The following is a 27803-nucleotide window of genomic DNA, read 5'->3' on the forward strand; positions in this document are numbered from 1 at the left end:
GTGCCGACACTTTGTGCAGGGCCAGTCTGACTCGTCTGTCAGTCTTGTATCAGGTTGCTCCACGGACGAGCTTTAAACCCAGAGACTGGCAGACTCAGATTCAAGTGTCAGCTCAGCCCCTAACTCTCTGTGTGGCCTTGGCTAAGATACTTGTTCTCACGGGGGCTCACTTTCCTTATCTGCCAGGCTATCAGCAAACAAGCTAAATCCCTGTGTTCTAGGCTAGAGCCCCTTAAATCCCTCCTGCCTTGGGGCAGGATTAGCCTCAGAGGCTTAGGAAGGGCTGAGCCCTCCGGTGGGAGCCTGGTGGCAACACTGTGGAAAGGCCAAGGCTTGACTTTAAGTATCTTAGGGGTTTGAAAATTGTTTTCTCACCCAGGGATTGATTGATTCTGCAATGGAAGGGTTCTCTTCTCCATTCCCCTTCCCTGCTTTGGGATGGAATTCTTGAAATGACCTTGGCTTTGGGGCGCCTTTCCTATCTCCCGTTCTGTACTCCTAAGCAGGGTCCCTGCCCCATGCCCAGGCTTCTCATTTTCCTACCGCCAGCCCCTCTGGCCCTGTTTACTGAGATTTTCTCTCAGCTTTCCCCTAATTTTCCTTGCTTCTTACTTCAAACCTGCGACCTAATCTGCCCAGCTGGGGCAACCTTAGTGGCACAAACACATATCCCTACACATTGCATCCCCTTTCTTCTTAAGATGATATCCTCAGCCTTTTTCCACCTGGCTCCCTCGTTTTCAGCATGCTTCTTTAAGATGGCTGCATAACGATCAAGGGAATGCCCTCAATAAGACGTGAGCTTGTTATGGGGCATTTAGATTACTTCTAATTTTTGCTCTTTCAGCTAATGCTGCATTAAGCCATCTTTGTGTATTACAGAATCATTTCATTAGTTTGGCATTTATCTAGCTAATGGCAATGGCCCAAGATTAGATAGAGAATCAGAATTTTTTTTTCCAAGAAGAATGAGTATATATTCAAATTTTACTTTAAATGCTAGGAAGGTCTTTGTCATGTTTTCCGTGAGTGAAGAAGCAGGCTAACAGTAATGTGAAATTAGATGTAAGTGAAAGGCTGTGTATTTACAAGTAATACATGGCTTGTTTGTTCTTAAGTGTGGAGGTGAGCCCAGTACATTCTCTTAAGGAGTAATCTACCTGCTCAAATTGAGGAATTACGTGTCCCTATATCTTTGGCACTTTATTTAAAACAATAACAAAATAAAATAAACAATGTTCTCTTCTTAAGGATGTTTTTAAGAAGTAGCCTAAAACAAGAAAAAGTAAATAGGATTTTTGAGGGAAGAAAACACAACTCCCTAAGACAGAGTGAGCCTGTCGGGAAGTACTCTTAGAAGTGGAAGCAGGTTGCAAATTTGCCAAAAGGTTGGCTTTTTGTTGGCCATTAGGAAATGGCTAGAATGAAACTGAGAAACAGATATGACTGACTTGGTCCCCTGTGTTCTTTTTGTTTGTTTGTTTTTGGCTGCGTTGGGTCTTTGTTGCTGCGCACGGGCTTTCTCTAGTTGCAGCGAGCTGGGGCTACTCTTTGTTGCAGTGCGCAGTCTTCTCATTGTGGTGGCTTCTCTTGTTGTGGAGCACGGGCTCTAGTCATGCGGGCTTCAGTAGTTGTGGCTCGTGGGCTCTAGAGCACAGGCTCAGTAGTTGTGGCGCATGGGCTTAGTTGCTCCGCGGCATGTGGGATCTTCCCGGACCAGGGCTTGAACCCGTGTCCCCTGCATTGGCAGGCGGATTCTTAACCAGTGCGCCACCAGGGAAGTCCCCCCTGTATTCTTTTTAACCTGAAATCTGTGTTGGCTTTGGGATGATTGGGAAGGCTTCCCCTGTCCTGCTGATCTGTTGTTTTAGTCTCTGTAGATTGTTATGTAGACCCAGGCTCTAGGCTTTGCATTTCAGCTTAACCCAGCAAATGTTGACTGAGTCTTTACAGTGTATAAGGTTACAGGGGATAAAAATTTGGGAAGAAATAACCCAATGCATTACTGTTTCTGAGGAGTTCATGAACTGGGAGTGGGAAGGTAAGACACGTCTAAAATTAATGATTATTCAAGGGAGATTAAGAAGAGGGCCCTGGGAGAAGTCAGCCCCACCCTGTTAGAGAAGGGAGGTATTCCATCTCATCGGACAACTGGGGTGTTAAAGAGTGGTTGCTTTTGTCAGCACCTTAAGGACTGGCTGAGATAGACATTCCCAGCAAAAGTGAAAGGCCTGAGTAGAGGAAGTGGAGGTGCAAGGACATGGTGTATGTTTGGGGTTTGGCTGAAACAATGGGCTCATGTAATAGTGGTCATAGCTAGCACATTATGGAGTGTATCAGGTGCGAGGCATGGTTCTAAGACCTTTATCTATATTAGCTCATTTTATCCCTGCAGTGACCCAAGTGAGGTCTTTTATAATTGTCTCCATTTTACAGTTGAAGAAATAGACATAAAACAATTTATTATCTGTCCAAGACCATAGTGCTGTACAGTTAAGAGCAAACCCAGTTGGTCTGGCTCCAGAATATCTGCTTCTAACCACCAAGCTGTCCTGCCTCCAATATAGGGGAAGAACAGGCACTAGAACCAGAAAGGTGGGTAGACATCATATCGTAGAGGCTTGGGGTACCAATGTTTAGAGGTGCAGAGGTGGAAGAGGGGCCAGAGACGGAGATGAGAGGGATTGCAGTGGTGGGTATGGGGGAGTTTGGTGAGAGCTGTGAGGGGCCACAGGAAGAAGGAGTTTCAAAAAGGGGGTTTGTCAACAAGGCCCAGCACTGCAGAGAGTTCCAGGAGGTGAGATCTGAGAGCAGGTCTGAGCCAGCGAAAGCTGAGAGGGCCTGGGAGAGGGGGCGGTCAGGCTGCAGACACGAAGGGCTGCAGCCTGGGCTCTCCTGACTGTGCGGTGCTGCTCACTCCAGGATGCTCTGTATTTTGAAGATGGTAAAGCAGGTGCAGACATTGGGTATGATTGTCTGTGTCCTCTTGTCAGTAGAAAGACGAGAGCATGACAGAGAAGGGCAGGTGAGAGCTGGCACCGCTAATTTGGCAAACTCAGTGGCTTTTCTGCAGCCTAATGATTTCTGAAAGCTATTTGCTATGCTCAGGCACAAGTGTGACTGCCTCATCTGAATGCTGTAGCGATCACTGTTTTTCCTGGAAAATTGGGCCCATGTAGGCTCTGTGTGTGGTTTATTTGAGTTCCATTTTTATAGCCTTATTACCTTGTCCTCATGATGCAAGAGGCCTCTCTTTTCTGGAGCTTTGCTGTGAAAATTGTTTCTTAAAAGGCACAGAGTTATCTCTCACCATTGGGGTGGCGCTCTCTCCAGAGCAGTGCTTTTCTGCAGACTTCTCATCACCCCTGACACCAGTTGTCATGTTTTTCTGATCGTTTGCAATTTACTGAGAACTTTTAGGCAGCTCTTGAATTTCACTACCTAGGTGTTTGCCACGATTTCTCCTAGAAGAGTTTGCGCATGTAAATAATCCATTCAGTTTCTTCCTCTCTGATAGGTGGCCCTACCAGTGACTTTGTGAGCACCTGACACCCAGTCTTGTCCCCTGGCCTTGAGTTGACAGTGCTGGTAATTAGCATGTATGGAGCCTGAGCTGTTTCCAGGCACTATACTAAAAGTTTTATGTTCATGATCTTAATTATTCCCAGTCCCTATAAAGAAGGTACTGTTCCCCCCATTTTACAGTTGAAGGAAATGAGTCTTACAGAGGGAGAGTAACTTGCCCCAGGTCACACAGGTAGTAAATGGCAGAGTGGGCCTCCACCCAGGCCTTTCTGACCTTGGAGCCCATGTAGTCCATTCATTCATTCATTTATTCATTCATTCAACAACACATGATTGTCTACAACATTCTAAGCACTGTTCTAGACCCAGGGGATACACCAAAAAAAAGCAAAAATTCCTGCCTTCAGCTTACATTCAAATTTGGGGAGGTAGAGAAAAAAATAATAAATAAAATATACAGTACGCTGTATGGTAATAAGGACTATGGAGAAAAAGAAAGCAAGGCAGTCAGCTAAGAAGCATTGGGAGCATTTTAAATAGAGCAATCAAAGAAGGCCTCATTGAGAAGGAGACCAAATTGTTAGGTTGAATAGCAAACGGCTCCCCAAATCTCAGTGTTATCAACCCAAGAAAACTTTTATTTCTCATATAGAGAAGTTCCAGTGTGGCTGCTCCTGGTGAAGCAGGCATCCTTCCTGGTGGTTCTTGAGGGACCCACACTTCGTCTATCTTGTGGCTCTGCCCTCTTCAAGGCCCTCAGATTCCTTTCCATTCAGCTGGAGGGTGAGGAAAAAGAGAGAGGACTTTGTGGGGAGGTTATTATGGGCCAGTCTGGAAGAAGCATGCATCCCTCCCACCCAGAACTCAGTCACATGTGTACTCTTAACTGCAAGGAGGGCTGGGAAATGTAGTCCAGCCATGTGCTCACAAGGTTAAAAAAAAAAAAGGGTTTTGGTGAACTCACAGTATAGTGGTGAATGAGGTGAAGAAGTGAGTCGTGGGTTTAACTGGGATAGAGCATTAGGCATGGGAACAACAAGTAAAGGTAGCTGAGGTGGCTGCAGTGGAGTGAGGAGAAGATGAGGACCTGGTGGAAAGTGGAGGCAGGAAGTGAAGGGGGCCAGGCCATTGAGGTCATTGTCAGGACTTCGTTGCATTGTGAGTGACCGATCTGAGTTGCATCATGAAAGACTCACTCTGACTACTGTGTTGAGGGAGGACTCAGGGAGAGAAGTCGAGTCTGTTGCCGTTCGTTATCCAGTGAGTGGTGAGAGCAGCCAGGTCCCGAGTGGTGGTGATGGTGGAGGTGCGGAGAAGTGGTTGGATTTGAGATCTATTCTGAAAGTGGAACAACAGGTTTTGCTGCGGGATTGGTGGTGGGGTGTGACAGAAAGAAAGGAATCGGGATAGTTCTGAGATTTTTGGCTTTTGCTTAATGACTATTAGACTCACTTTCTACCCGCAGAAGTAAAAAGAGGGGGTAAGTTTTTGAAAAAAGATATCTGGATGCCTTCTGGGCCCTGATGTATCTCGCATAGCCTCTTCTCCTCCACAGTACTTTCTTTAGCACAGATGGGCAGTTCTTTTCCACAACTGAGCTTTCAGACAGAGGGAGGACATCTGTAGCTCCTCCCAGCACAGAGCCTGGATGGAACAACTTTGGCAGTGGTCTCACATCATTGCCTGGGATCTTTGGAATGAGGCTTGGGGCCCCTTGGACTGATGTGGAGGGGGCCCAGTGTCCCCCTGGGTAACCAAGAGATACCTGCAGAGGCCACTTCCAATCCATGCTGTGTGTAATGTAAGAATATAAGTGTGTTTGGGAGTGGAAGCGGAAGCAGTTTTCCTGGTTCTTCCTTGGCAATCATGACCCGCCAAGGCAGAAATGAGAGATGGAATTTTTTTAGTAGATGGTGGTCCCATTAGGAGCATAAGGGGAAGAAAGTCTATCTTAAACAGAGCAGGGTATGAGCTGTGGCAACAAATATTGCATGCCTGCTAGGTGCTGGGCACTGGCTGGGTATTTTGGTTTCATTGGAGAGGGAAACAAATACACTGTTCCTGCCCTCCTGGCAGAGTAGACCCATGTGGCTAGATCGTACAGTGATTTGCTGGAAGAAACTATATTTACGCCCGAGTGTTTCTTTCATTTTCTTTTTCTTTCTTTTTTTTTTTAGTGATTGTGAATGGTACTGTATTTTTAATTTCAGTGTCCACATGTTCATTGCTAGTATACAGAAAAACAGTTGATTTTTTATTTTTATTTTGTATCCTACATCCTAGATAAACTCACTAATTAGTTGTAGGCTTTTTTTTTTTTTTTGTATATTCCACAGGATTTTCTATCTAGACAATCACATAATCTACAAATATAGATGATTTCTTCCTTTCCAGTCTGCTTGTTTTATTTCCTTTTGTTGCCTTTTGTGCTGGCTCTTTGCTGAGTAAGAGTGGTAAGAGTGGGCAGCATCACCTGTTCCTAATCTTGGGGGGCAGCATTCAGTCTTTCACCATTAAGTGTATGGTTAGCTGTAGATATTTTTTTGCACATGTCATTTGCACTTCGTTGTATGGGTGTGGGTGGGACCATGGGGTTTTCTGTGGTGTTTGGCTGATATAGGGCAGTTATTATCTAAAAGTTGTCTGTCTTGCTCGAGGCAACAAGCTTTTGTTGGAGCCTTTTTTGTCTGTGCTTGTTGGCATCTCCAGGTTCTTCCGTTCCAAGTGAGGCAAAAAGAAAATGCAGGCCACTCACCATGGTGTCCTTCCTCCAGGCCTGCCTTTCTTCACTCTGCCTTTCAGAGTCCTCTCTTGTTTGTTTTACATATCACGTGCAGGGGTTTTTGTTGTGCACAGCAGGTGAAAGAGGGAAAGGTGTGTCTACTGCCTCCTCCTGGAAGTGGAAGTGGTTGGGAGAAATTAGAGGATTGGGTTGAAGCCAGTGTGTGAAGGGCCTTCACACCAGGGGTTTGACTCTGTAGGTGGCAGGAGGGATGTTGGAGGTTCAACTCTGCAGCAGTGTGGAGGGAGGGGGAGGGGGAGTGGCAAGAGAGACCCGGAGGCTGGTGCCTGGGCCCAGGGAGGTGAGGATGCGTTTCTGGACTGCGACAGCAGACGTGGGGCAGAAAGGAAGAAGGGAGAGTCCATTCGGGCCACAAGGAAGTCCGAGGACCAGGTGAGTCTGAGGTTTCTAGCTTGGGCAACTAGCTAGGAGATTGGGGAGCTAGGGGAGTGGTGTAAGTGTAACAGAGTAGGTATATTCTAGGCCTTTCAGAGCATGACTGGAAGATTGGACTAACTGTGCTTCCCTTCAGGGCCGGCTCCGCAGAATAAGCCTGGCTGCTGTGTAAAACCCAAGGAGCACACGTTCTGGGCAGAGAAAACATTGTGGGGAAAGGCACAGATACAGGAAACGTCATGGTGGGCCTGTTGGGACTCCAGCTAGCTGAGGCATAAGTGGGTAGTTACTGGTTCCAGAACTGGGAAGGGTGCTTAGGAGTTCACAGAAGCAAGAGGTTCTGGAATGGGAGTTGATGCTGCTGGTGGTCCATCTGGCGCCTTCCATTCTTTGTGTGTTGACATCAGTCTTTCCTACTGCACACAGGCCACCCTCCCTGGGGGGCACCACTGCTGACAGCCCCCACTTAGCAATTCTAATGAAGGGAGAACCCCTTTCTCTGCATCCATATATTAATCCTAGAGAAAGGCTATGGTTGGCCCAGCTTGGGTGATGTGCTTGTCCTTTTTGACCTATCACTGTTGCAGGCAGTAGACTACTCTAATCTGAGCTGGATGGTTTACCCACCCCCATTAGATCAAGCCGGGCATTTTTTTTGTTTGTTTTGTTTTTGGCCACACTGCACGGCTTGCAGGATCTCAGTTCCCCGACTGGGGATTGAACCCGGGCCATGGCAGTGAAAGCTCGGAATCCTAACCTCTAGGCCACCAGGGGACTCCCAAGCAAGGACTTTTAAGGAAGAAGGCAGAAGAAAAGCATCTACAGAAGATAGAAAAGAATATTTACTATGGTTCACTGTATAATATCTTTTGAAGAATTTATAGTATGGCAATGTAGGAACTCTTTGGAGAGTTTTAAAGCAGGGGACTTGATCAAATTTAGGTTTTCTTAAAATTATCACTGTGTAAAGTTGTAGTTGGAAATAAGTAAATGAGTAGAGCTGGGGAGACTGGTAGAGAGGCTGCTGCTGTAGTTCTGGGGAGAACAGATGAGACCTGAGCTAATTCAAGTCCTTGGATTCTTATTTCATTTGGACTTCACCCTCCAGCCACAGCATCGGGGGGTTGAGGAGGGGGACAGAGTCTGGAGACAATTAGGCAAATAGGGCGTGGTGACCAGCTGGAGGGTGCAGGGGGGGCTTCAGGAGGACTCACCACCAGCACCAACTGTTCCCTGAGAGGCTAGCTTTCTCTTTGGAAACTAGTTATTAAGTGGTGGCAGACTCGACATATCTTTCTTATTGCTTCTTAAGAAATGTGGGTGTTACTGGCTTCTTGTGGTGTCCTAACTGGAAAAGGAAGCTGATTGATTCTACTTTTCTCCCTTTAAAAAGTTTCCTTTCTTTAAGGAATCAGATAATAGGAGGTGTGTCAGGACTGCCAGTCGAGAAATAGATGGTTGGGAGGAGGACGCAGGCCTGAAGGCCCTGCCTCCCCCATCGCTGCCCCGGGGCCTGCAGGTCTGCTCTGGAAACATTTATCCCTTTGGCATTGTCCTTGCTGGGAAGGCTTGCAAGAATTTTAAGCAAAGAAATGACATAATCTGACTTATGCTGTAACAGATTCCCTCCTGTATTGAGAATAGGCTATGGGTGGAAGTGGGAGTGACACCAAAAATAGAAGCAGGGAAAGCAAGGACACCAATTAGGAGGCTATTGCAATAATCTAGGATGGTAATGGTGGAGGAGGTGAGAAATGGTCACATTCTGAATGTATTTTGAAGGTAAAAACCAGAGGATTGGATAGAGAGTAAGAGAGAAAGAGACGAGACAAGACGAGAATGACTGCAAATCTTTGGCCTGGGCAACTGGAAGACCATGGCCTTAAACTGAGATGGGTAAGATTCTGGGAGGAGCAGGTCTGGGGGAAGATCAGGGGTCTGTGTGAGATGTGTCAAGTCTGAGACATGGAACACATCTCACACAGACCTCCTGTCCACTTGACATCTTACCTGAAGCAGGCAGTAGGATATATTAGCCCGGAGTCCAGAGGTGAGGTCCGCACTTGGAGAGAAATCTGGGCATCCTCAGCCTGTAGGTGATATGAGACTAGGTGAGATCACCCAGGGGGCGATTGAAGGAATACAGAGAAGAGAGGAGAACTAGGACCGAGCCCTGGGGCACTCTTGCATTAAGAGGTGGGGAGATGAGGAAGAACCAGCAAAGGGAAAGAACAGCCAGTGAGGTAGATGGAAAACCCAGAGTGCTCGCCTGGAAGCCAAGTGAAGAGAGTAGTCAAACAAGGGCATGATTCACTGGTAGCAAAAGCTGTAAGAGGAGGACTCAGACTTGCCCATTGGATCTAACAACATGGAGGAGAAGCTAAATGCATGCTTTTGGACCCAAGCTTAGCCTTTCAAATAAGTCATAGTTCCCGCCTTGAAGGAGAATACAAGTGTGCAAAAAAGGGTCATTTAAGATTGATTGAAACAAGTCTGAGAAAGATGTAAAGATAGTATCGTGGGAGCCCAGCAGAAAGAGACAGTACTTCTGGCTTTTGTGGAGAGGGTTGAGGTCGGATTAATTCATGTCCTCGTTCGTTCAATGATTCATTCATTCATTCCACAAAAACTTTTTGAGTGCCGTGGACTGAGAGGAAGGGAGAAGGTAGAGTTGTTGTTTAAGGGGTATAAAGTTTCAGTTTTGCAGATGAAAAAAAAGTTCTGGAGATGAATGGTAGTAGTTGCACAACAATGTGAATGTATGTAATACCACTGAACTGCACACTTAAAAATGGCTAAGCTTGTAAATTTTGTTATGTGTGTTTTACCACCACATACGCACACACACACAAAGTCAGAAAGGAAAGAAAATCTTATTGAGCCCCACCATGACCTTGGTCTGGAATATGATGTTGAAATGGAAGTCATTTCAGTAGAAGGAGATAATGTGGAGAGAAGGGGAGGAAGACATCCAGCTGGAAGGAATGCTGAGAGAAGGGTCTGGCCACCAGTCCTATCTGTCTAGATTGAAGCGTCCACTGGGGGAGATCACAGGAGCTGAGGCTGCAGACTCAGGCTGAGCCAGTTGGTGCAGGCCTGGCAGCCTGGCTGTGGAGTTGGGCTTGCCTTCTTAGGTTCTGGGAGCCTCTAAAGGTTTCTGCCCAGGGGAGTGTCATTCCAGAGATGTGCATTTGGAAGCTTAATCTCATTAATCCTTCCTGTTAAACCCGTTGCCTATTAAAAGCAGTGGGATTGAAGCATGCATTTCTCTGATGAAAATTGTGGCCTAGCAGAATTTTAGATGCCTGGGCATGTGTTCATGAATTGAGTAGTTATTTTTCTACCCATTTTACAAAATTTATTGAGGATTGTCTAAATGCCCGTAGTATTCTAGGCACTGGAGGGAAGGGAAGGGGTGAATTTCTCAGATCGCTTCTCTTGATAAGCCTACAGTCTAGGAACCCTCATTCCCAAATAAGAAATTATGCTACATTGTACCACATGTTACCATAAATGTCTCACCAGGGTTCCATGGGAGCCAAGAGGAGGGTGCCTGGCCTGCCTGGGACACTGGGATGGCTTCCAGCGAAAGACTGTCCAGTGGATTTGAAGGATGAGCAGTATTTTCTAGGCAGAGAAACAGAGATGGACATCCTGGGAGGACAGTAAATCAAAACTTATTGGGGTTGTAAATTTAAAGAAAACATGTAAATATTCTCTTTTACAGTTAAACTCTTATTTCATTGGCTTTTAGGTGGTGCTGGCTAGAGTGCATGCTTTTGGACCCAAGCTTAACTTTTCAAATGTGGAATGCTAGGCCTTCATTGGTAAGTTTGTTTGATGCCTTCTTACCGAATTATGCTGTCAAGGATTGGTATTAGGAATGAAGGGCAAGGTGGTTATCATTGGTAGTGCTCTGTGAAGGGTACCAAGCCTGGACCCTAGAGAAGCCTCCAGTATAGGTGGAGAAGATCCACAGGAGAAGTGGATCCCACGGTAGGTTTCTGCGGTAGATGCAGAGAGAGAAGCCAGAGGAGAAACACCCAGGGGTGCAGGGGACGGATGCAGCTGGCCTCACAGAGAGGTGCAGCTTTGGCTGTGTTTTGAAGGATGGACAAGTCCGGGGGGGAGTGAAATAAGCCTTTCAGGCTAGAGAAGGTGGGAGTAAGATGTAAAGAAAGTGGGCTCAGCAGAAGACCCACAGGAACAGAAACTTCATCCAAAGGAGTGGTGAGTAAGAACTTCTGCAGGATCTGCTGGTGGTTGATTATTCTATTCTAGACCAGGGTCAGCACACTTTTTCTGTAAAGGATCAGATGGTAAATATTTTTGGCTTCCTAGGCCATATGGTCTCTGTCATAGCTACTCAACTCTGCCATTATAGTGGGAAAGCAACCATAGATAATATGTATATGACGGTGTGGCCGTGTTCCAAAAAAGCTTTATTTACAGAAACAGGTCGTGGGCCGGATTTGGCCTGTGGGCTATAGTTTGCCCACTCCTTTTCTAGACCCTGAATGCTGGGCTAAGGCACTTGGACTTTGTCCTGAAGGCAGTGGGAAGCCATTGAAGTTATTTGGGGCAAAGAAGTGAAATGGCCGAAGTAACATGTTAGGAGCATTCCTCTGACAGCTGGACAGGAAGCATGGGTCCTGTTCCAAGGCAGCAGCAGCAATCCAGGTGTGAGGTCATGTGGTTAACTGTGCTCAAAATGGAGAAAAGGTCCAATAGGAGAGATACTGCAAAGGAAGAATGGTAGGATTTATGGTCTTCTTAGACTTTAAAGACAGGAGCCAAAGAAGATGAAAGTTTAAACTTGATAGTTCACAATGGTAACATTGACAGAAATGTGGCTGTTGGGGATGGAGAAGGGTAGTTGATGCGTCCAGTTTTTGATACACTGAATTTGAGATGGTACTGATTCATCCACAGGATATGTCTAGTAGGCAATTAGAAATGCAGGGCTGGGGACTTCCCAGGCAGTCCAGTGGTTAAGACTTCACCTTCCAATGCAGGGGGTGCGGGTTCGATCCCTGCTCGAGGAGCTAAGATCCCACATGCCTTGTGGCCAAAAAACCAAAACATAAAACAGAAGCCAGGTTGCACAGGGTCCATCATAAATGATGGATAAAGAATCAGATACGTTAGTAAAAGTGACCACTTATGGAGAGTTTGGATGGTAAAAGAACGGAGACACAAAGATTTCAGCATCTGCATGCCAAAATAACCTTTTCTTTAGCTTTGAGGCAAGCAAAGCATGCCATGACCGGTTCTCTTGTCCTTCTCTGGAGCCAAGTGTGTTTGGGAGTTTGTGTGTACCTTGGGCTTGTGATTGTGTTCTTATGCTTTCTTTGAGGTGTGGTGTTCTGAGCTCTGTCATAACTTGCACCAACGGAATCCAGCGCATGTTTGGACCCTTGCCATGAGACAAGATGTGATCTGTTGGGGAAATAGTTGCATTTGCCTGAATTGGAGGAGAAAATAGGGTAGAGCAAGAAACGGAAATGAAACTCCTTACTGCAGAGTCTGCCCAAGTATGGGAATTTGCGATAATTCCTCAAGTCACTCAACTAGATAGCAATTTATGTTCTGAGCATTTCAAGCGTATGTTCTTTGGTTTGAATTCTGAGTAGTCTTTGGCTCGGTTTTTGCAAATATAGCAGTTAGAGATGGAGTCATAAAAGCAACAGGTGGAACTGGTTTGGAGCCTCCGTTTAGTGAAGTCTCACTATGTCCCAGGCATAGTGCTGAGTACTCTGTAGGTATCATTTTATTTCATCTTTGCAACAACCTGTGAAAGAGGAATTAGTGTTCCCACTTCAGCAATAAGGAAATTAAATCACAAGAGGTTGCCTGAGGTTACAAGGGATTTGAACCCAGACCTATCTGACCCCTTAGTTTATGCCACTTTCTGTTTTCTCCCACCTGAGTCTGGAATTTCTCCTCTAACTTACATAGAAGGACTAGAGACAGAATGAGTTCTTAAGGTTAAATATTCAGAGCCTATGGTGGTATTTCTGCTTCTTAGGAGTCTATTAAAAGTGTGGAAGAAGTATGGGATCCCTGGGGGAGACTAAGGCCAAACTTCAAACACTGTTTCCCCTGCTGAAATTTTCATTTAGCTGGAGAAGGTGGCAGCCTTGGGCTTGGAAAGGAAATCTAACTAGAAGGCATGACAGGCAGATTCCAGTCCTAGCTCTAAGGCAGTTATAATCTACTTTTTGTTTAAATACTTGCATCTCTCTCTGCTCACCTCCAACTTCAAGGTCCGAGGGCAGGGTCCTGCGTTGACTTGTTTCCCACCGTACCCCCAGCATCCAGCCTGGTGTCAGGCGTGTAGCATGTGCTGATTGAATATTCGTTGTTTCTAGTGAGCCAGGCAACTTGGGACAAGGAGCTTCACCTCTCTGTGCCAGGCACTGCCGTCGGCACTGCAGTTTTGGAGGTGACACAGGACAGGTTCTGTCCTCATGAGGCAGACGAGCTAGCAGGGGAGACAGACAGAATAGACAGGTGAGATGTGCAGTCTGAGGTCAGGCAGGCAGGATAATCCTCTGAAAAAAGTCATAATAATGCACTTTGGGGTGACTGCAGATATGTCGTCTAAGCTGTCCGCTCTGTTTTAATTCTTTCGCTTGGCTGTAGTGGCTAACACCCAGCTAACTGCTCCCCGCAGCGAGAGCTCCCTCCTGGGGCCAGAGCAGCCTCCTGCCTCAGGCAGGGCTGAGCGCTCCCCTCCCGGCCCCTCTCCTCTGCTCACCCTCCTGTCTGGCCTGCCATCCCCTGGTTCTCCTCCAACTCCGTAGACCTCGACTCCGCAGCCTGCTGTGCCGGTTCTCTTTTCTCTGTCTTTAGCTTAATAAGGTTTTGCTTGATCCCTTTCTGGTCAGTCCCAGTATTCTTCCCCGGTGAGCTCATCCACTGTTCACCTCTCTCCTGAAGTCACCCAGATCTGCATATCCAGCCCAGAACCTCTGCCCAGCCCTCCTTCCTAGCTCCTATCCTGTGGGCACCTCCAACTCAGCCCTCGCCTGGTACCCAGTGTGTCTGTCTCCCTGTGGTGCCTGCCTGGGGTGGGACTACACCCCCTCAGTCATGTCGACTGCAGGAGTCACCCTTGGCTTTGTCCTTTCCCTCAACTGTCGTCTTCCATTGGTTACCTTTTCTGGAAGAGCCCATCTTCCGATTTGTCACTCCCTGCCCACCCCTTCGTTTAGGACTCCTCATTTGGATTGTTTCAATGGCCTCTTCGTTGGTCTCCCTGGGCACACTTTTGTCCTCCTTCAGTCCACCTCCACTTCCTAGCAGCATGATGTTTCTAACTCACGCATCTATCATGGCTTTCTCCTGCTTAACTTCTCCAGGGGCTCCTCATTGCTTATAGAATAGAACTTAAACCCCCTCAGCGGGCCTGCAGTCTTTTCATAACTGGCCTTTGGCCACCTTCCCTATTTCACTTTTTCCCTAACCCGTATTCTCACCTCACTCAGCCCCGCCTCTCAACAGCCATCACCTCTTGGTGCCTTTGCCAGAACTGGGCCCTTTCCTGGGAATGACCCACCCCCTGCTCCCCATTTCGCTAACTCAGGTCAGGTTTCTGCTTTTCTGGACACCTTCCTTCCCCACCCTGCACTTCTCTGTGACCTGGAGATGACCTTCCTCCTGGCTTCCAGAACACCCTGCATTACTCTCTCTCCCAAAACATTTATTGGCGTAACTGTTGATTTACTATCCGTTATGCTCAGTAAACTGAGCTCCTTAAGGGTGGGGAATACACACCCACCCACACACACACAATCTCTGGGTTCTCGGTGCCAGCACTATGTACCTGGTTCAGGAAGTGTTTGTTGAAAGAGTGAGGATGCAAAGTCTGTTTGTGCAGCCAAACAACAGATTTTCTAACGTGATCAAATGTATTTGAAACTGGAGGTTCATTGGCTATTGAGTTGGGTGGGGCCTCCTTGCTTCTCAGTTTTGATGGCAGGATAGGTTGTCGTGGGCCTGGGTTTGTGGTTGCCTATTGCATCTCTCAGCCTACTGAGGCCTCGGGAATATAACTTCTCTATATTCTTTGCCCCTGACTTTTTAATTTTTAACTCCCGTTGTTGATGGGAGAGTAAAGCAATGCAAAATGAAAAATAGTCCATCAAGGAATGCTGAGGAGTGAGGTCCACCCAGCTTCCTGGATGAATCCCAAATTTCCTAAATTAGCCAAAATAATGATTCTTGCTAACCACTGACAGCTTTTCCCTTTCGCAGTCCAGCTGAGAGTGCTTTTCTGGCTGCGGGATGAGGATAGCTGGTGGTCCTTTGCGGAGGTGCTCGACGGCATCTTTATCTTCATTTGGAACCTTGTAAAGTCCTCAGTGAATACTGAGGAGTAGCAAATAGGAAGAGGCTCTGAGCCCAGGGATGCCAGGTCTGTGTCTGTATTCACCACGGGGGCTGCTGCGATGCACCTAGGTGCTAGCCGGTACCTTCTCGTGTTTTCATGTGGGGCTTTCAGCTTGATGCTGTTGCCTCTCCTTCACCTCCTGGTTCTGCCACAGGACCGGGAAATTGTGCGGAGAATGCAGGTTTTCTTTGTGGGTTCACAGTAATCTGGGAAGGCTTCCTTGAAGAAGAAGCCATTTTCAACACAGACGTGTCCTACTGACCAGGGTGCTCCAGCGGGCACTTGGGGCTGCTTTCCTTGCCTGGAAATACTGATGATGCTGCTGCTTTCCCTCTCAGGGACTTTCCAGAAGCTCTTCCCTCAGCAGGGAATGCATTTTCCTTCTGGTTTGCCTGGTTCATGCCCATTCAGCCTTCAGATATCAGCTGACTTGCTTCTTCTTGGGAAGCCTTCCCTGACCTCCTTGATAAGAAACCTAGGTCTTATCATCACCATTACTGTTATCACTTTATACTGCTTATTGATTGCTCACAATGGGGCAGACATTGTCAAAGTGCTTGGCGGGTAACCACTTAGTATTAGGGCCTCAGGAGGTGTTGGCTGAGGTCAGGGTTATCATTATTACCCCAAAGATACCTTTCAAGGAAACTGAGGCCCAGATCAGTTGTGGGCGTGCGAGCAGGGTTTGTCCCCAGGCGCCTGACTGGGTCTGTGCTGCTACCCATTCTTCTCTACTCTGCAGGCCCCTCTGCCAGGCATTCAGCAGCCCATCCTCCCACTCATTTCAGCACTCACCCCAGAGGCCATTTTACATTTGTTTGTGTGGTTATAGATGAATGAATGTTCATTCTCCCACTGGGCAGCCTGGTAAGCCCCAGGATCGCAGGAGCCTGACCTCTAGGCAGGCACTCAAGGCAGAGTGACCGACAGCCTGCCTGCCTAGACAGCCGCTCACCCGCCGGATCTCCTTGCCCCTTGCATCACAAGAGCCTGGGCTGTGAACATGAACTCCCTGGGCGGTCCCCACAATTTAGCCTGCACCCTCCCCTCCTGTTTCCATGTCAGAGCCAGTGGTGCGAAGGAAGCACCTGTCCCTAGCTGGGTCTGTCCCTTTGTCTTTCCTCCACCTTGTGAAGCCATCCTCATCCTTGTATAAGGAAGTAGACCCCTTTCTTCCCCCGGGACAGAGCCCTCACCCGTCCTCTGCTCCTCTGGACCTGCACACGCTCGGGATGGCTCTGACCACAGTGGGCCATCCTGACCCGTGTTCCTGTCCTCCTTGTCCTTCTGCAGCTGCTCGGGACCATCCCTGGTGTGGCCTCTGTGGCCGGGCAGTGTCTTGTGTAGTCAGGGCTGAGAGGGCCACAGAGGGGTAAGAGGACCGAAGTTACTACCCTAAGAGCAGCTGCACCATGATTCCGAGTGTGTGGGGTGTACCTGTGCTGGTGAGTGTGTATGGGGGTGTGTGTGTTTCTTGCTCGATGTTTTTACTTGCATAATTTATCCTCGTGCACATTAGAGACCATGCCTCCTTCTCTCAGGGGTCTAATGTAGGGCTCTGAATAATAGATATTCCAGAGCTGTTGGCCAAATAGATCTTTCCTCCTCTCTCTAGCTGAAGGCGCCTCCCCTTTTCCCCATCCCCACTTTGGTACCTCTGCGACCATTTCATAGGGTTGTTGTGACTATCAGGACCCCCTTCCCAGACCCCATTCAGACAGCAGTGATGTGAAAGCCCCATCTAGACCTTGGCAGGCTGGCAGGGCGCCAGGCTACACTGCCCAAGCTGGCAGCAGGGAAGCCCGGTCCCCCAGGGGCACCTCACCAGGCTTCCAGGGCCCAGCTGGCTGAGCTCTGAGAGACTCACGCTGGTTTTGAGTGGGAAAAATGAAAATTAAAAGTGGCTTCTGACCAAGTGGGGAAAGTGGGCAGGGGCGGGCGTGGGGAAAGTGGGCAGGGGCGGGCGTGGGGAGCAGGAGGATGTTAGCCACGGTTTCTGGCTTCCTTACATTTGCTGGAAACAAACTGAGATCAGCTTACAGCCTCTGGGACACCCAGCACACTGGTCTCGGGCCCTGGAAGCAGACCTGCTTCACAGTGTCACCTCTGCGCCTACTAGTGGTGGGGCTTAAGACAGATCACCCACGCTCTCAGCCTCAGTTTTCTCACCTGTGTAACAGGATGATGATCATAGTAATCACCTCTGTGAGGTTCTTGTGAGGGTGAAATGAAAACATGCTTAGCACTGTACACGCTGTGTAGAAAATGCCAAATATTTGTTATCATTTTACTGTTGTTTTTGAAAAGTAGCATTGTCAATAATTGTAAGAAGACTTTGGACAACATACAAAGTCTAAAATGCACAGTTAAAGGCTGTGAGCAGTAAATGAGATGGGTGTGTGGGAAAAGCACTTTGTGAATTGCAAATTGCGTGCAGGCATTATTATTAGCACAGATAACTCTTTTATTGTTTTGGCTTTGAAAAAAATGACAGAGCACAATTTTATGATGTTGAGTCTAAGTTCTTTACTGTTTTTGGTTTTTGTTTTGGAGGGAGATTTGTCAGACAGGCCTTAATTGGAATCTTGCCCAGAGGTTGTGTGACCCACATTGGTGATCCCAGGTGCCCAATGTCTGAAGAGCCCCTGGCACAGAGGATCAGTTCTGTGGCTGCTCATATTATTTTAAATTTTTTATGATAAACGTTTAATACATAGTGGTATAGTAAGTTCTCGTAAGTCCATTGACGGTAAATTGTGGGCATTTGCTTAGGACAAATTCCTGAGAATTTGCTCCAGAAATTCTCACTCTCAGAGTTTTGTACCTAATATAGCTGAAGAAATGTAAGCAATTTATTCAGCATTTGATGTAGACAAATACCACTGTTTTCTCAAGTATGTTAGAAATATTTTCTTAACATCAACTGCTTGCCTCTCTTGTGTTTATCTCCATCCCATACCATTTCATTGTCTCCTCCCATCCTTCCAAAAATGAAATCGAACAAAAATTTAAAATGTAGATACTTTTAGACAGAGGTTGAAAATTCTCTACTTATTGGCTGCATCTGGCCTGCAGATGTATTTTGTTAAGTGCTCACAATGTCTTAAAACCTTTAAGTTAGTGGGTAACATTTAAAAGTTGGTAGATATTATCTAGAAATCTGGATTTCCAGATCTTTACAAAAATCCGAAAGTCTAGCAGCGCTGGACCCTCATGGCGGTGATGAAGCATGGCGGTCCCTCTTATGGGGACTTGTTTCTCCAGTTGCCCGGCCCTGCCCAAGACCCTGCTCCTGTACATGGCCTGTAGGTAACTGAGTTTGTAGTCTGTGCTAAATGTGACCAACATTTCTTAGACACTGTGCATCAGTTTAGAATTACTTTTACTGGCAACTTTGACCATAGAGAAGAAGATTATTTCACTTGCTAAGTTTTCATTTTTATAAGCCAAGTAGCTATAGTGTTTTATTTAGGCTCTTTTGGGTTTAGTAGAATCACCTTCTCTCCTCCCTGTGGATTTTCCTCATTAATAATTTTGAAGGAGTCTTCAGCAAGACTTATAAGTCAATGTAAAATGCTGGATAAGGCAGGATATAAATTTTGATTGCTTCTATTTAAGGGAGGTTGAACACAAGTCACCTGCTTTAATTCAGTAATTTATGATGTAAATTTGAACAATTGAAGATACTTAGTCATTTTTATTAGCCATCTCATTGAAATAGTTGTAATTGGCAGAATCCTTAGTGAAAGAGGAGTTTGGGATTCTTAACACTGGAGACCATCCCCATTTGTAGGCTTTTCTCAGGCAAGCCCATACCCCCTTCCAGCCTGTGAGCACGCACAGAACTGGGGGCCATATGCAGGAGGGGGGTGGTGCTGAGCTCCACAGGGTTTACTTTAAGGGAGTCCTTGAAAGCAATTTTTTAAATTACTATTATCCTATGAGCTTTAAAAATTTTTTTGCCATCATGAAAGAGTATACACTTGTAACAAATTTAGACAGCCCTGAAGAAGTGCATTAACATAAAGGAAGAAAGTCTTCTGTGACACCCGCCTCCCCACTCCCAACCTTCCCCTGAGATTGGCACTTTTTGTTGGGTATAGTCCTGGACTTTTTCATTTGCTTGTATCCCCTTAACCCCTACCTCCTTTGCCCTCATGCCCAACATACACGTTTTTACTTTTGTAGAAATGGACTCTCTCTATGCCTATAGTTCTGCAGTTTTCCTTTTTTTTTTAAGCTAACTATCAGTTGTTATGGTTTTCTTTTCAAGTCCATATGTACAGATAAATGTACCTTATTATGTGTAACAGTTGTACTCCATGGTATGGGTGCATTTTAAGCTTATTTAATCATCCGTGTATTGGTAGACACCCAGGTTGTTGCTAATTTTTGCCATTGCAGCCACTGCTGCTTTGGAAATTGTTACACCGACCTGTGAACTTTTGCATGAAATTTTTCTGCTCATAGACACCTGAAAGTGGGACTTTTGGCCTAAGTAGTTTGCCATTTAAAATTTGAATCAATATTGCCTAATCACCCTCCAAAAAGGCTGTACCAGTTCATGCTCCTTTTAAGAGTATCCAATTATGGCTCCAATAATCTAGTTTTTGCTTAACCATGCATGAGAAAAGTAAACTTTAAAAACTCACAAATATGCCATCAAAATGACACATTTGGGGCTTCCCTGGTGGCACAGTGGTTGAGAATCTGCCTGCTAATGCAGGGGACATGGGTTCGAGCGCTGGTCTGGGAGGATCCCACATGCCACAGAGCAACTAGGCCCATGAGCCACAACTACTGAGCCTGCGCATCTGGAGCCTGTGCTCCACAACAAGAGAGACCACAACAGTGAGAGGCCCGCGCACCGCGATGAAGAGTGGCCCCCGCTTGCCGCAACTAGAGAAAGCCCTAGCACAGAAACGAAGACCCAACATAGCAATCAATCAATCAAATAAATAAATCTTAAAAAAAAAAATGACACATTTGTCTTAGAAAAGCATTCGAAATATATAGCTATAGATTCAATTAAATGATTTTCATACCTTGATTTTGGTGATGGTTATCATCCTGCAAGGTGACAAAAATGTTCCCCAACTGTTGTTACCAATTTAATTATTAAATACTTACGTGAGGATTTCAGTTGTGCCAGGGAGCCTTTGGAAGAATAACAGCCAAATCACGGCTTCTTTTTCCACTGGTCCGCCAGGGCTGCCTTGTCTTTCCTTCCAAGGGCTGAGGCCTCAGGACGGAGGTCGGGTCAGCGTTTAAATGGGAGTGCCAGGCCTTGGGGAGGGGGAGACAGCAGGTGATGTGGTGAGGTACCCGAGGATTCCCAGCATCCCCTCCTTACATATGAAGCCGTTTTACATTGACAGGTTCTTCCCACGTGTATTTTCTCATAGCATCCATATGACCTCCCTGTGAAGCAGGCACTCCCCTCTCCCCTCATTTATATCTGGAAACACTTAGGCTCAAAGGTCTGACTTAGTGTCACACAGATGGTCAGGGTCAGTGCACTGGACCAGGTGTTCTGACTCCAAATATGGCGGAGTCAGAGCCCTATGAGGCTGAGTGATAGCTTTTTGCCTATAGGACACCGTAGACGTTTCCTTTTGTGAGCTGGGGGCGGAGAAAGGAAAGGGAAGTGACATTCCCAGACTTCCTGCATTCATTTTTGTCCACAGCTTTCTCCTAGTAGTGCTAACATTTACAGTCATGTTCTCGAATATTTCCTTAGCCTTTGGGAGGGATCTGTGAATTCTTGAGCAGGGGCCTTAACTGATCACACGTGGTTGAGAACTGCTGACTATATCTCCTCCTTAAAAAGGACAGGTCTCAGGAGATGGTCAGCTTACTGCCTACTAACTGTGTAAAATTTTGAATTTCGTCTTCTCCAGAGACCTCTTTTCTGCCTCTCTGACCTTGTGTCTGGCTCTTGCTAACAGGTTACCCTGTATTGGCCAAAGCTCCTTAGCAGTAACCTCACTTGTGAGCCTGCAGGTAAATTTGATGCCCAGACCACTTATCCTTCCAGGATGTCGTCAGCTTCATTAGATCCAAGCAGGGGTCATCTGGTCTAGTGAAAACAGGGATCTGGAGTCAGGTAGAGCAGGTCCAAATCCCGGCCCCCTCACTTTTACTACTAGCAGTGTGAACCTCTGACTGTTGACCTTATGTCTCTGAGCCTCAGTATCCTTTTCTACAAAATAGTGATAATGACTCTCTCATACAGGCATTTTGAGCAATACGTGAATGAAGATTTGAAAGGTGCCTCTCAGATGTTCAGTGCAGAATAGACACTTTATAAATGTGAGTCCTCTCTCATTTTCCTGCTATAGAAAGAAGGTTCTCCTCTGGGGATGCTCCAAACTGGTAGCTGCTGGCTGGGGATCCTGGGATCAGGGCAAGGCCTTTAAGGAATAAATGACAGGGTGTGGGTGCAGAGTTCCAAGGGCCTGGCCTTCGAGTCAGAGACTGACGTTCCAGCTTCATCCTGCTGGTGACTCCCCAGTAACAGTGGGTAAACCTCATCCCTTCTCCAGAGCTGCGTTTCCTCAGTGTGATCTGGGGCTCAGGTGCTCCTTAACCATCCTGCTCGCTGCTGTAAGAGCTCCTGTGATGGAGCAGGACTGTGGCGTGTACTGGAAGGGATGCAGGCCTTGGTCTCAGGAAGACCTGAGTGTGGCTGGCTCCTGTACCTCCCAGGTCTGTGACCTTGGGCACATCCACTAACCTCTCTGATGCTTGTTGTCTGCATCTGTAAAGCAAGGCAAGTAGGACCCGCTTCCAGGCTCACTGTCTGGACGACGGGAGTCCATGGGAACAAGGTCAGTTTCCTTCCCTCTGTCTCCGACCCTGAGTGCTTTGGTTGGGGATTCGCCAGTGTTTCTGCAGCGGAAACACCTTCCCTAGGTGCAGTGCTCATCACACCTCCAGCACCCTGAGATTCTCGACTCCCGGATTGCTTGAAGCTCCTTTATGTGGTTGAGAAACTCCTCAAAGGAAGGGTACGGCCCACTGAGCTTTGCTGGTGCCTCCGTGACAGCGCCTTCCTTTCTTGCCCTGTCTCGGCTGCAGACAGCAGCTGCAGCGTGAGTCAGTTGCTTGTGTATAAATTCTTCTGCATCTCTCTGCAGAGAGGAGAGCTCCATTCATTTAGCCAATGTTCGCCGTGCCCAGGCCTCACGCGAGGAGGTGGGATATGGAGAGGAGTCGACTCACAGCCACTGACCGCAAGAGCTCACAGGGGGAAAGGTGCAAATAGACAGTATGACACACGAGCTGTGCTGTCACCCAGGCATGTCATAGGGTGCCATGGGAGAAGAGGACCGAGTGGCCTCTCCTGGGGACCCAGCACACAAGAGATGACTTTGAGCAAATCTTTAGAGGTGAGGAGGAGTCCACGCTGCAGAAGTCCAGGCAGAGTGTGCCAGGCAGGAGGAGCCACAGGGCAGAGGCCAGAGCCCTGAGGGAGGTAACACTGGCTGTCTGTCTGGAGCTGGGGCAAGGGGCGGAGGACCCATCTTGCCACGTCCTGGTGGTCATCTGCACACTGACGACCTTTTGGGACCTTTCTCCTGGGCCCCCAACTCACATACCCACTGCCCACCCAACATCCACCCTTCAGTGTGTATGGGCATCCCAGGCCCAACATAACTAAATAGAAGTCTTAGGCAGAAACGTGACCCTCCCCAGTGTCCCCCGTGTTATGTGGCCCCACCATTTACCTGGTCACCCAGGCCCAAAATGTAGGTGTCACCTTTGACCCTGCTCCTTCCCTTGCTCCTCACCTTGTGTGTTTACAATGTTGACAGCTGTTCTACCACAGTATATCCTGAAAGCCGCCACACCTCCCTACCCTTGTCCAGAGGTCCCCTATCTCTCAACAGATCTCCCTGCTTCCACTCTGGCCCTGCTGCTAGCAGCCTCCCACACAAACAGAATGACCTTTTTTTTTTTTTTTAAGTATTTATTTATTTATTTTGTTGCACTGGGTCTTAGCTGTAGCAGGTGGGCTCCTTAGTTGTGGCAGGCAGGCTCCTTAGTTGTGGCTCGAGGCCTCCTTAGTTGTGGCTCGAGGCCTCCTTAGTTGTGGCATGCGAACTCTTAGTTGCCGCATTCATGTGGGATCTAGTTCCCCGCCCAGGGATAGAACCCAGGGCCCCCGAATGGGGAGCTTCGGGTCTCAACCACTGCACCACCAGGGAAGTCCCCCAGAATGACCTTCTAAAAAGTAAATAAGATGACAGCACTCCCCTGCTCAAAACACTCCAGTGGCTTCCTAGCATCCTTGGAGTAGAATCTGAACTCCCTGCCCTGTCCTGCCTGCCCCTCCTACTTCTCTGGTCTCATCTCTTAGCACTCTCTGCTTTGCTCACTCCATTCCAGCCCCTGTGTCTTTCTTGCTGTTCCTCTTTCTTACCTCAGGGCCTTTCCACTTGCTGTTTTCTGCCTGGATTACTCTTCCCCAGCAATCCTCCCTTCACTCTGTTCTGGTCTGTGTTCAAGTGGTCTTTCCTCTATTTAAAAGGCACTGTCCTACCCCACCCCTTACACCATCACTCTGTTCTCTTACTCTGCTTTATTTTTCTTCATTAACACCTGACTTTATATTATATATTTATTTGTATTCTTTATCGTCTGTCTTACCTAGAATGTAAAGCCATGAGGATGAGCCCTTGTCTTAATCTGTTTCATTAATAACCACTCTATCTCCAGGGCCCAAAACAGAGCCTGGTACACAGTAGGTGATCATCACACATTAGGTTGGTAATGAAAACTATGAATGAATGAATGCAATTTAAGACTTTGGTGTTTATTCCATGGGCAGTGCGAATCTAGTAGACACCTTTCAGGAGGTGAGTGGCGTGGTCAGCACTTTTATTTTAGAAAGCCAGCTGGTGGCAGTGTGGAGGCTGGACTGTAGGAGGTGGGCCAGGACTAGTTAGAGGCAGATAAAATGGTCCAGGAAATTGATGCTGAGCCCAATGTAGAGCTGTGGAGAGGAAAAGAGGGGACTGAGGACAGGTTGTGAAGACCTTTGAGTATCTTTGGTTCCTATTGGAATAACTTGGTGTAGCAATTCTTTTAAAAGAAAAACAGGAGGGGACTATCTGGTCTGGGGAGAGGCTGGTGACACTGCGTAATGTTTTTCTCCCCAAGCAAATGTCGGCCCCCAGGTGCACATCCCCTGCAGTGCGGTTATCTCTCTGAGGAGTGACTCTGCTGCTCCTAGACTCCCTGTTCTGTCTTCCACTAAGAAAGTAGTCAAGATGGTATCAGTGAGTCTGATTCTTCTTCCTACAGATGGGTCCCTGGTGTTATACACTACAAGCCACACTAAGTCATTGGTTCTTTCTTGCAATGAGTACATTTCTTCATATTTAACTCCAAGGGAGACTCGCTCTAACAAATCCTCTTTTTCTTTAAGAATGACTAGGCTCTGCTCAAGTTCCAGGTGGGGTTTACTGATAACATGGGGGCTATCACGAACATGCATAGGAACTCTTGTCCTCTCTTGGGTGTCAGGGAGTCAGAAGGACAGTGGGCCCACATTCCTAGCCCAGGCATAGCCATGCTGTCTGGCACTGCCTCTTGAGAACTTTCTTCTTGAGCTTGAATTATTCCTTCCTCCCCAAATCCCCAATCGTCCCCACATTTTGATGCGAAGCCTTTCATCTCTGAGTAAACACGTTCTTACCCATCTTGCTGAGGTGTTCCCTCTCTGTCCCTAAGGGGGAGTAGGTCATCGCAGGCTCCTAAGCCTTGGTCCAAAGTTCCTAATCCTGTTTGCTGAGCCCTGCGGTGTGAGATGCTGGCCCATCTGTGTAGCCAGATGCACGCCTCCCACGTCTCCCTCTCTCTTCCAAAGGTCCAGATGTCGTAGGACTGACACTAATAGCTACACTATAAAGCTTCCTGTGTGCCAGGTACTGTGTTAAGCCCTTCACATGCATTCTGTCTAATCCTTCCCACCCTGCAGGGGTGAGTGAGTATTACTGTCTTTTTCACAGATGAGGAAGCTGAGACTTGGCAGTGCAGCGAAGCTTAGTAGTTACGAGCCTGGGCTGAGAGTCAAACAGACTTGGGTTTGAATCACCCCTAGCTGTGGACCTTGGGAATGCTACTTAACCTTTTTAACCTTCTTTTTCCAGATGTAGAAAATGGAGATAATATAGAGAGTATTCACAGGGTTGCTGTGAAAAATTAAATAAAATAACATACGTTATTTCATAGGTACATAAGTACTTGCTTACTAAATGCTAGACTTTGTGCTGTCAGTAAATAATAGCTCATCGTAGACACTGCTTTCGTCATCAGCACCATCATCATCCCCATCCCAAGGCTACATGACTAGTACGTAGATGGAGCCAGGATTTGAACCTAACCCTGCGGGGCTCCAAAGCCCACGTTCTTCCCCCGTCCCACACTGTTGCTCCCAAGTTAATCCTGCCTAAGACTTTCTGGTCCCTAAGTTTACTCTCGGTCTTCTTGGTTGTGCTGTTTGTCCCCGTGTGGGCAGTGGGCTCAAGCTAAGGCTTAGAAGATCTTCAGTCTCTTCCAGCCCCATGACCTCTTTTCAGTCATTGACTGGGCAGTCCTCAGTGGCTGGGCTGTTCAGGCAACAGCTTGGATAATTTTCCTGATCGTCAGTGTCATCTCGTCTGCTGTGAAAGCCAGAGGCATGGTGGCGGGGGGGGGGGGGGGAAGCTTCCTGTATTGTTGTTTATATCAGGAGGATTATCCAGAGAAAATAGGTACAGCAGCAGATAGGGCTGGTGAGTGTTCCTATCATTTGGGGTCACAGATCACTTTGTGAATCTGGTGAAATTTATGGAGCCTCTCTCCAGAAAAATGCCATGATAAGCCCAGCATTTTCTCCACAGCCCACCCAGGGATCCTGGCTGAGAAACTCAGACCCAGTAGGTTAATTCACGTGCTCTTTTATCATCCTGCCGCTCCTCACTCACAACCGTGGAGGGTGTTCTGTTTCTGTAGGATGTTTGTATTCGAGGGCTATTGGGCCATCCTGGTAGCAGTTGGAAATACCTGTTTTACTGATACGATTTGCCATTTTCATTTCTTCCCCATATTTGAGAAATGTATCCACACATTAGAACTGACCTAGTCTTTTTGATGAGACTGACCTACTGATTTGCACATAAATTCAAGCCATAACTGCATCTAGGAGACCAACTGGAGAGGGTTTTTTGGCCCCAAATATCAGACTAATAAGAATTTTATTGTGATATATAGATTATAAAGGTGCATAAGCTTAGCTTCAGTAGGGTTTAGTGGTTTAAATTCAGGTTAATGTAAATCTCTACTTTTTCTTTTAATATATAAATTTATTTATTTATTTATTTATTTATTTTTGGCTGCATTGGGTCTTCGTTGCTGCGCGCCGGCTTTCTCTAGTTGCGGCGAGAGGGGGCTACTCTTCGTTGTGGTGCACGGGCTTCTCATTGCAGTGGCTTCTCTTGTTGTGGAGCACCATCTCTAGGCGTGCAGGCTCAGTAGTTGTGGCACTCGGGCTCATAGCTGTGGCTCGCAGGCTCTAGAGCGCAGGCTCAGTAGTTGTGGCGCACGGGCTTAGTTGCTCCGCAGCATGTGGGATCTTCCCAGACCAGGGCTCAAACGTGTGTCCCCTGCATTGGCAGGCGGATTCTTAACCACTGCAGCACCAGGGAAGTCCCTCTACTTTTTAACTTAAGGTTTTTTGGGAAATTTTAGTCTTAAAAAGTATGCTTCCCCCTTTTCTTTTTTCTCATTCCAGTTTTCAAGGTATGGGTGTGGGAGAAGGCAGATTCCAAGCACCTTAACTTTTTAGTCTTCTAACTTGCTTGTCGGCCTCTCCAGCAAAGCATGGAATGGGCCTGCTGTTTCTAACAGGAATCATGGGGGTTGCTTCTGATGCCCGCTCCCCTCCCTGTCCATCCTTTGGGTCCTCAAAGAAAGACAAGAACAAACCTTCCATAAAGGAGGCCCCAGAATTTTTCCTCCTGCTCGGGCTACAGTGCCAGTGCCCTCTGCAGCTAGAAGAGGGACTTGGATTTTGGGCTCAGGAACTAAATTAATCACATATTAGATCATTTAATGTAAAGCTTTTTCTGATGCGTGGTTTTTTCTTTAAAGTTTTTCTTCTTTGCTTTTTCTAAATTATAAAAGCAACAGATGCTCACTTTAAAGCCAGGATTAGAACTCTTCACGCCTGGCTCGGAATTCCAGCTCCATCAACTCGTTAGATGTGCAGGCCTGGGAAAGCACATACCCTCCTTGAAGGCTTGATTTTCTCCTTGTGCAGGAGAGAGAATAATTTCACCTCCTAACATTGCTGCGAGGATTCAGGGAGATTGGTACATGGGATGCGCTTGCAGAGGTTTGGCATGGATTCTTTTACTCAGTGACTGTTTATTCAGCACCCACTCTGAGCCAGTCAGCGTTCTAGTTGCTCTGGAAACACTCAAGAACAAGACAGAGGGGGTCTCTGCTCTTGTGAAGCTCACATTCTAATCAGAGGAGACACAAAGAAACAATTTTAGAAATTAAGAAGCTAGAACCCCCCAGGTGGGGTGCAAGCCATAGGAAGGGTCACTTTAGGTCAATGCCAGGGGGGGACGTTGCGGGGGAGGCTTGGTGCTATGTGACCCCTAGACCCCAGGTTTTCCAGGACACCCGCTGTTAACAATTCTGCCCTCTAAG

General features: G+C 47.1%; 1 protein-coding gene across 9 annotated transcripts in view; it reads left to right on the forward strand.

Annotated features, from left to right (window-relative positions):
* BMAL1 (basic helix-loop-helix ARNT like 1) overlaps positions 1-27803 on the forward strand; it is a 103720-nt gene that overhangs the window by 20343 nt on the left and 55574 nt on the right. For 6 of the 9 annotated variants that reach the window (XM_059931167.1, XM_059931166.1, XM_059931174.1 and 3 more), the window contains exon 2: positions 10458-10530. The exons of 1 other annotated variant lie outside the window; for it this stretch is intronic. The gene's annotated coding sequence lies outside the window, so the exon portion shown is untranslated. Of the gene's footprint in view, positions 1-6623; positions 6701-8485; positions 8600-10457; positions 10531-27803 lie in introns of those variants that run through there. 2 more of the 9 variants (XM_059931170.1, XM_059931169.1) reach the window with 2 other exon arrangements.

The sequence above is a fragment of the Balaenoptera ricei genome, chromosome 8 (genome assembly GCF_028023285.1).
Source record: "Balaenoptera ricei isolate mBalRic1 chromosome 8, mBalRic1.hap2, whole genome shotgun sequence".
NCBI lineage: Eukaryota > Metazoa > Chordata > Mammalia > Artiodactyla > Balaenopteridae > Balaenoptera > Balaenoptera ricei.